This window comes from Triticum aestivum, chromosome 3B (assembly GCF_018294505.1).
Source record: "Triticum aestivum cultivar Chinese Spring chromosome 3B, IWGSC CS RefSeq v2.1, whole genome shotgun sequence".
NCBI classification, from domain to species: domain Eukaryota; kingdom Viridiplantae; phylum Streptophyta; class Magnoliopsida; order Poales; family Poaceae; genus Triticum; species Triticum aestivum.
The window spans coordinates 784,257,533-784,267,264 of record NC_057801.1 but is presented as its reverse complement, the minus strand read 5'-3'; the positions used below and the strand labels follow the sequence as shown (position 1 = coordinate 784,267,264).

At 55.7% G+C, this 9,732-nt stretch overlaps 1 pseudogene; it reads left to right on the top strand.

Annotated features, from left to right (window-relative positions):
* Positions 1 to 8,465: 8,465 nt before the first annotated feature.
* LOC123066560 (expansin-B7-like) lies at positions 8,466 to 9,528 on the top strand (annotated as a pseudogene).
* Positions 9,529 to 9,732: the final 204 nt, after the last annotated feature.

Here is a 9,732-nt window from a genome sequence, read left to right as displayed (position 1 = left end):
TTGATGGGCCAGCGGGCCAGTTCGGAGCAGCTCTTGCTGGAGCAACCTGGCCGGATCGCCTCCCGGGCCAGCTATATCGCCGAGTTTGCCTTCCACGACGAGTTCCATCCAGAGCGGACGGAAGACGGCAGGGCCGTCGACGGCGACGACTACGGCTTGCTCCTCCACGATCCGGAGGGGAGCTCAAAGGATACGGGCGTCTACCAAGACGCAGGTGCCGAGGAGGACACCGTCATCTCGCTGGACCCAGAGGCCGCCAGGGGAGAGCCGTCGACGTCGTGACGCGGCGCTTGAGATGCCTGAGACATTTTATGTAAAATTTGTTAAGTAGCAGGTCCACCCACCCACTCGGGATTTTAGGGTGTAACGGGCCGTGGGCCTTTTCTTAAATATTTGTGTAAATGTCGTGAGTGTTTTTGCTTTTGCCTTCCGTTTTTCGACCGATTTCATGCGCTTTCCCTTTCTCAAACCTCCTTCCCCCCCCCCCCCCGCGAGTCAGACGGCCAAGGCTCCAGTCCGTGAAGGAGTTCGGTTCTCGAGAGGAGCGCACAGGACTTGGGTCCTTCAAAACGTTGAGAGCGAGCGAAACACCCATTGGGCTGGCTGGCGGCAATCCGGCGAAGCCGGTTGGCGAGCAGCCACTCATGCGGCTGTTTATTTGATGAGCAGCGGGCCGGGTTGATCGACCCCGCAGCCTTTGACTTAGTGTATGAAGCGTAAAGGAGCTTTGGCCCATTGTGCTTGCCAGCCGACAGCCAAAGATGGATTTGTGGCTTTAGGGCGAAGTGGGGGACCGCAGCATCCTAACTTTATCAGGAATCACCAAGTAAGGCGGCGGGGTGGCGACCGATCCGGCCAGCCCCCGAGCCCCCGGGTCGAGCGAGTCGGACCGGTGGCCGGGTTCAGTGGTATAGTGATGCAGGAAAATAGGGACTCAATAAATTGGTCGACAAAAGGCAACCTCTGAGTCTCATTCGGGGACCCCACAGTTTGATGCGTTTACAAAAGGCGACGATACATAAGCTCGTGCGGCTAACTGTAAAACGGGTGGAGGAGTTCTGCGTTCCACGGCCGGGCCGTTTCTTCACCGGTGGTGTCCCTCTTGTGCTTCCTTGACTTGCGTGCATCAATGAGGTAGTAGGCATTGCGGTCGCGCAAAACCCTGCTCATGATGAATGTGCTCTCCCATGGAGGGGACAGCTTGTGCTGGCCTTCTTGCTCTTGGACGAGTCGGAGGATGAGGTCGCCCTCGCGGAACGCGAGTGACTTGAGCTTCTTGCTGTGGTAGTGCCTCAGGCCTTGCTGTTAAATGGCCGAGCGACTGAGCAGGTTGACGCCGTCTTTGCGGGCTTCTCTGGATTCAGCTTTGGTGTACATCGCGACGCGCGGTGAGCCGAACTCGACGGCGATCGGGATAACTGCTTTAGCTCCGTAGATGAGGAAGAACGGTGTGAACCCGGTCGACCGATTCGGCGTGGTGAGTAGACTCCAGAGAACGGCCGACAACTCGTCAAGCCAGTAGCCGGGTGAGCGGATGAGTGGCTCGACGAGTCGCAGCTTGATGCTGGACAGGATGAGTCCGTGGGCCCGCTCGACCTGACCATTGGACTGCGGATGTGCAACGGAGGCCAGGTCGAGGCTGATGCCGGAGACGGAGCAGTATTGCTCGAGCGCGCCCTTGGCGAAGTTGGTGTTGTTGTCGGTGATGATGCTGTTTGGCATGCCGTAGCGCACCGCTATGTCCTTGATGAATTGGACGGCTATTGGCCTGTCCAGTTTCTTGATTGGTCTTGCCTTGATTCACTTGATGAATTTGTCCACTGCCACCAGCAAGTGCGTCATGCCGCCTGGAGCGGTTTTGAAGGGTCCCACCATGTCGAGTCCCTAGACCGCGAATGGCCAGGCGATCGGTATGGTACTGAGTGCTGACGCCGGCTGGTGGCTGCGTTTGTTGAAGTGCTGGCATCCCTCACAATTGAGGACGAGCGAGTCAGCATCTTGGAGGGCCGTGGGCCAGTAGAAACCATGGCGGAACGCCTTGGCCACCACGGGTCGCGATGCGGCGTGGTGCCCACACTTGCCCGGGTAAATGTCAAGGAGGTTGTCGATGCCCTGTTCCTGCTCGACGCAGCGCTGGAACACGCCGGTGGAGCTGCATTTGACGAGCTCGTCGTTGATGATGCTGTAGGCGGACGCCCGACGCTGCACTTGCCGAGCTTCGGTCTCGTCCATGGGGAGAAGCCCGTTCTCCAAGAATTCTGATATTGGGAGGGCCCAAGATGGGGCCGTAACCACGGCGAAGACGGCCACCAAGGTGGGTCCCGAATCGGCAGCCCCCGAGCCGGGTTGGGCAGCTCCCGGGTCGGGGATGACGACGGCCGGTTCCGGGGCGATGGTGGCCGGGTTGAGCTGAGCAGCCCCCGGGCCGGCTTGAGGTGCGGCCGGGTCGTCTGGCACGTGGATGGACTCGGAGTCGGGCGATGGCTTGACGGACGGCTTGCACAGGTGCTCGAGGGAGACGCCGGATGGGATGGCTTGTTGGGACGAGGCGATCTTGGCGAGCGTGTTGGCTGCTTCATTCTCCACGCGCGGGATGCGGAGGAACTCGCAGCCCTCGAAGGATCCAGACAGCTTCTGGATGAGGAAGCGATAGCTTGCCATGTTGGAGTCGCGGGCGTCCCATTCGCCGGAGCACTGCTGCACCACCAGGTCCGAGTCGCTGTAGCATAGGATGCGCCGGATGCCAAGCTCCTTGGCAAGCCGGAGGCCGTGCACATGGGTTTTGTACTCTGCGATGCTGTTGGAGGCGGCGAAGTGGATTTGGAGCGCATAGCGGAGCCAGTCGCCCTTCGGGGATGACAGTACGATGCCGGCCCCCTGGCCGAGTCGCATCTTGGATTCGTCGAAATGCATGCGCCAATGCGTTGAGTCGGGAGGCAGCGGCAAGTACTGGGTCTCGGTCCAGTCGATGAGGAAGTCGGCCAGGGCTTGTGACTTGATCATGGTGCGGGGCTCGTAGAGGATGGTGTGGTCGGCTATCTGGATCGCCCACTTGGCGACCCGACCAGAGGCATCCCGGCACCCGATGATTTCTCCGATAGGCGCCGTACTGACCACGGTGACGACGTGCTCTTGGAAATACTGCTTCAGCTTCTTGGCAGTGAAGTACACGCCGTAACACATCTTCTGGTAGTAAGGTTAGTTCTGCTTGGAGATGGAGAGCACCTCCCTCAGGTAGTAGACTAGGCGCTGGACGGCTTGGATCTTGCCCTTCTCTGGTCACTCGACCACCAGCACCGTGCTGACCGCCCGTGAGGTCGCGTCTATGTAGAGCAACAGCGGCTCCTTGTCGGTCGGCGCGGCCAGGACTGGTGCGGTGGAGAGCATGTGCTTGAGGTCTTGGAAGGCCTCGTCTACCTTGTCGTTCCATTCGAACGGGCTTGTCTTCTTCATCAGTTGGTACAGGGGTAGCGCCCTCTCGCCCAGCCAGCTTAGAAACCGGCTGACCGAGGCCAAGCATCCAGTGAACTTCTGGACATCGCGCAGCCGAGCCGGCTTGCGCATGCGCTCGATGGCATTGATCTTCTCCGGGTTAGCCTCAATGTCGCGCTCCAAGATGAGGAAGCCGAGTAGCTTTCTGCCAGGACGCCGAAGACGCATTTCTTCGGGTTAAGCTTGACCTTGTATTCGTGGAGGTTGGCGAATGTTTCCTTCAAATCATCGAGGAGCGTGAGGTGCTGCTTGGTCTTGACCACGATGTCGTCCATGTACACGTGGGTATTGCGGCCGAGTTGCGGCAGCAGGCATTTCTGCATGCAGCGTTGGAAGGTTGCACCGGTGTTCTTCAAGCCGAACGACATGGTGATGTAGCAATACGCCCCAAAGGGCGTGATGAAGGACGTCTTCAGGGCGTCGGCTGGGTCCAGCTTGATCTCGTGGTAGCCGGAGTAAGCGTCCAGGAAGGATAGGAGCTCGCACCCGGCGGTCGAGTCAATGACTCAGTCAATCCGCGGGAGAGCGAATGGATCCTTGGGACATGCCTTATTGAGGCTGGTGTAATCGATACACATACGCCAGGTCTTGTTCTTCTTCAGGACGAGGACTGGATTGGCTAGCCACTCGGGGTGAAACACTTCCATTAGGAAGCCGGCCGCCAAAAGCTTGGCGACCTCTTCACCAATGGTTCTTCTCTTCTCTTCGGAAAATCGTCGTAGGGGTTGACGGACAGGCTTGGCATCCTTGCGGACGTGAAGTTTGTGCTCGGCGTACTTCCTTGGGATACCCGTCATGTCCTTGGGTGTCCATGCGAAGATATCCCAATTCTCACGGAGGAAGTCGACGAGCTCGTCTTCCTATTTGCTGTCGAGGCGGGCGCCTTTGACAACGTACTTGCTGCAGCTGGGGTCTTCCAGGTTGAGCTTCACTTTCTTGATCTCCTTGGAGGGCTTGAAGGCAGCCTCGTCGGCCGGGTCCGGGGTCGGGATCGACGCAGCGGAGGCCTCGCCTGCCAGAGCGACAATCCGGTAGAGCTGGCGCCGCTCCTCAGCAATGACCAGCGACTCGGCCAACTCGGCGCCGTCTCGGGCGCACTCCAGGGACTTGCGCTAATCACCTGTGACGGTGATGAGGCCCTTGGGACCCGGCATCTTCATCTTCAGATACGCTTAGTGGGAACCGCCATGAACTTGGCGAGCGCGGGCCAGCCCAGCAATGTGTGATACGCGCTGGACAGGTCCACCACCTCGAACCAGATTGGTTCGTGTCGGAAGTGGCTACCGTCGTCCACCAGCGCCCTCGAGCCGGATCCGGCCAATGGGAGAGCAGGAGAGGTCGGGCACGATGCCATGGAAGATCGTCCGGGTCGGCTCCAGGTCATCGGCCTTGAGGCCGAGCTTGGTCATCGTGCCGCGGTAGAGGATGTTGATGCTGCTGCCACCGTCAATGAGGACTCGGGAGAACTTGCATGTGCGCCGTGCGATGATGGTAGGGTTGAGGACGAGGACGTAACCACCCAGGTATTAGTATATAATAGTGGCACACTACTTCTCTGGTGCGCCATTAGAGTCCATCCCATCTATAGCCCTTTTCCTAGTAGTGTCTGTAGAACTGTGTAGTGTGCTTGAGACCAAGAATATCCGTCCCTGCATATTATTGAGTCCCCTCCAAGCGTGCCTTTTCCATTCAGTCTCCCCTCATACCACGACTTAGGGATACCTATCTTCTTAAGGCCAGGAATGAAGTGAACACAAAACCCAATGACATCCTTTGTTTGATGGCCCATGGAGATGCTTCCTTCTGGCCTCGCACGGTTACAGACATATTTCTTTAGGACTCCCATGAACCTCTCAAAGGGGTACTTATTGTGTAGAAATACGGGGCCCAGAATGACAATCTCGTCAACTAGATGAACTAGGACGTGCGTCATGATATTGAAGAAGGATGGTGGGAACACCAGCTCGAAACTGACAAGACATTGCACCACATCACTCCTTAGCCTTGGTATGATTTCTGGATCGATCACCTTCTGAAAGATTGCATTGAGGAATGCGCATAGCTTCACAATGGCTAATCGTACATTTTCCGGTAGAAGCCCCCTCAATGCACCCGGAAACAGTTGCGTCATAATCACGTGGCAGTCATGAGACTTTAGGTCTGGAACTTTTTCTCTGGCATATTTATTATTCCCTTTATATTCGATGGGAAGCCAGTCAGAACCTTCATACTAAGCAGGCATTCAAAGAAGATTTCCTTCTCTTCTTTGGTAAGAGCGTAGCTGGCAGAACCTTCATACTGCTTTGGAGGCATGCCGTCTTTTTCGTGCAAACGTTGCAGGTCCTCCCGTGCCTCAGCTGTATCTTTTGTCTTCCCATACACGCCCAAGAAGCCTAGCAGGTTCACGCAGAGGTTCTTCGTCACGTGCATCACGTTGATGGAAGAGCGGACCTCTAGGTCTTTCCAGTATGGTAGGTCCCAAAATATAGGTTTCTTCTTCCACATGGGTGTGTGTCCCTCAGCGTCACTCGGAACAGCTAGTCCGTCGGGACCCTTTTCAAAGATTACGTTTAAATCATTGACCATAGCAAGTACATGATCACCGGTACCATGGCGGGCTTCTTCCGGTGATCTGCCTCGCCGTTGAAATGCTTGCCTTTCTTTCGACATTGATGGTTCGTGGGAAGAAATTGATGATGGCCCTAGTACACATTCTTCCTGCAGCTTCCCAGGTATATACTTTTGGTGTCAGCTAAACAGTGCATGCATGTGTGGTATCCCTTGTTTGTCTGTCCTGAAAGGTTACTGAGAGCGGGCCAATCGTTGATGGTTCCAAACAGCAACGCGTGCAGGCTAAATTCCTCCTGTTTGTGCTCATCCCATGCACGTACACCGTTTCTATTCCACAGTTGTAAAAGTTCTTCAACTAATGGCCTTAGGTACACATCAGTGTCATTGCCGGGTTGCTTAGGGCCTTGGATGAGAACTGACATCATAATGAACTTCCGCTTCATGCACATCCAAGGAGGAAGGTTATACATACATAGAATCACGGGCCAGGTGTTGTGATTGCTGCTCTGCTCCCCGAAAGGATTAGTGCCATCCGCGCTTAAACCAAACCATACGTTCCTTGCGTCAAGTGCAAACTTAGCCCAGTACTCTCTCTCAATTTTTCTCCACTGCGACCCGTCAGCGGGTGCTCTCAACTTCCCATCTTTCTTGCAGTCCTCACTGTGCCATCGCATCAACTTGGCATGCTCTTTGTTTCTGAACAGTCGTTTCAACCGTAGTATTATAGGAGCATACCACATCACCTTCGCATGAACTATCTTCCTGCGGGCTCGCCGTCAACATCACCAGGGTCATCTCGTCTGATATTATACCGCAATGCACCGCATACCGGGCATGCGTTCAAATCCTCATACGCACCGCGGTAGAGGATGCAGTCATTAGGGCATGCATGTATCTTCTGCACCTCCAATCCTAGAGGGCATACGACCTTCTTTGTTGCGTATGTACTGTCGGGCAATTCGTTATCCTTTGGAAGCTTCTTCTTCAATATTTTCAGTAGCTTTTCAAATCCTTTGTCAAGCACAACATTCTCTGCCTTCCACTGCAGCAATTCTAGTATGGTACCCAGCTTTGTGTTGCCATCTTTGCAATTGGGGTACAACCCTGTTTTGTGATCCTCTAACATGCGATCGAACTTCAGCTTCTTCTTTTGACTTCCGTATTGCGTCCTTGCATCTACAATGACCCGGCGGAGATCATCATGATCGGGCACATCTTCTGGTTCCTCTTGATCTTCAGCAGCTTCCCCCGTTGCAGCATCATCGGGCACATCGTCTGGTTCCTCTTGATCTTCAGCAGCTCCCCCGGTTGCAGCATCACCGTATTCAGGGGGCACACAGTTGTCATCGTCCTCTTCTTCTTCACCGTCTTCCATCATAACCCCTATTTCTCCGTGCCTCGTCCAAACATTATAGTGTGGCATGAAACCCTTGTAAAGCAGGTGGGTGTGAAGGATTTTCCGGTGAGAGTAAGACTTCGTATTCCCACATTTAGGGCATGGACAACACATAAAACCATTCTGCTTGTTTGCCTCAGCCACTTCGAGAAAATTATGCACGCCCTTAATGTACTCGGAGGTGTGTCTGTCACCATACATCCGTTGCCGATTCATCTGCGTGCATGATATATAGTTATGTGTGTCAAAAGTAAGAAAATCAGACAAATATCTATCTAAAGTTAGAAAATCAGACAAGTATCAGAAAGAAGATAATAACAATAGGCTCACCACTGTGGTGCCAACGACGTGATCGGCGCGGGCGATCAACGGCGGTGAAAACGGGGGCGGGGCGTGACGGACCGCTAAATCTAGACAAATCTCGGGAAAAATGGAGCTCCGAGGTCGAGCTTCGAGAGGAGAAAGCTTAACTAGTGTGGCTCGGGCATTTCATCGAACACCTCATGTGCATAGGAGGTGAACTAGAACACCCAAACGCCTTCCCCTCGCCGGCTTGAAAAAACAGAGCACTGTGGAGTGCTCTGCCGCGGCGATGGGTATATATAGGCAATTTATTTGTCCCGGTTCGTGGCACGAACCGGGACTAAAGCTCCCCTTCTACACCGATTCAAGGCATGAACCGGTACCAATGGCTGTGGGCCAGGAGCGCGGCCCATTGATCCCGGTTCGTGCCTAAAACCGGGACAAATGGATCCAGACGAACCGGGTATAACCCCCCATGGGTCCTGGTTCGTGAAGAACCGGGACTAATGGGCTGGCCAGACCCGAACAATAGCCCTGTTTTCTATTAGTGAGTAACATAGTGTATGTTACTAGTGTATGTTTCTCTCACCATTGTGGCTAGTTTCAAGCTGCTGGCCTTTAAATTCGCAAGCTCCCCGACGGCATTAACCACCAGAGTAGGGCCTTCAATCGGTAACCAGCGAGACCAGCAGACAAGCGAGCCATGGCAGCGACCTCCTCTTCCTCCTACGCCGTCGCGGTCGCTCTCTTCTGCCTGGTCGCCGTCAATGGCTGCTGCGGCTGCCCTGGACCTGCACCTGCCCCCACACCTGCCCCCGCTACCCCCAGCTCCTTCCCCGTTACACCTCCACCTACGCCCGCCACCCCCAGCCCCGTCCCCGTTCTTACACCTCCACATGCGCCCGCTACCCACAGCCCAGGCTCCGGCTCAGCACCAACAGCTCCTCTGGGCTCCGGCGGCTGGCTAGGCGCGAGGGCCACCTGGTACGGCGCACCAGATGGCGCCGGGCGCCCGGGCCGGACGACAATGGTGGCGCGTGCGGGTTCAAGTACTTCAACATGCCGCCGTTCAACGCCATGACGTCGTGCCGAAACGAGCCGCTCTTCAAGGACGGCAAGGGATGCGATTCTTGCTACCAGGTCAGCTACTGTTGCCGGCATTGCAATCGCTTGACACTTACAGTGGAATGCTGATGGATATTTGATCGTTGCGTTCCGTTGTGCTGCATGCAGATAAGGTGTGTGGCTCACGCTAACCCGGCGTGCTCCGGCGTCCCGGAGACGGTGATCCTCACGGACATGAACTACTACCCTGTCGCCCGCTACCACTTCGACCTCAGCGGCACTGCCTTCGGCGCCATGGCCAAGGACGGCCGCAATGACGAGCTCCCCCACGCCAGCATCATCGACATGCAGTTCAAGAGGGTGCCGTGCGAGTACACGGGTCTGTCCGTGACGTTCCGCGTGGAGAAGGGTTCGAACCCGAAGTCCCGAACTACCTGGCGATCCTGGTGGAGTATGGGAATGGTGACGGCGATGTGGTGCAGGTGGACCTCATTGACGACGGCGAGCCGACGGGGCCCTGGGTTCCGATGAGGCATTCGTGGGGCTCCATCTGGCGCCTGGACACGCGCCGCTCGCTGCACCGGCCCTTCTGGCTGCGTGTCACCAACGGGTCCGGCAGGTCGCTCGTCGCCGACCAGGTCATCCCCGCCAACTGGAAGCCAGACTCCGTGTACAGTTCCGCCATCCAGTTCGATGATTGATTCATCACTTCCGCTGGTCCATGGAAGGCATGCACAACACATCCATGCATTCATGTTTTTTTTAGCAGCATGCATGCATGTATTAGTACGTTGTGCCAAGCTAACCGAGACGTTGCCTGTGACGTTCGGTGTGTGTTCTAGTCGTCTGCTTGCTACGTATGTACAACTTCAGTTCGTGCGATTTGTATATGGGCTTGATACATT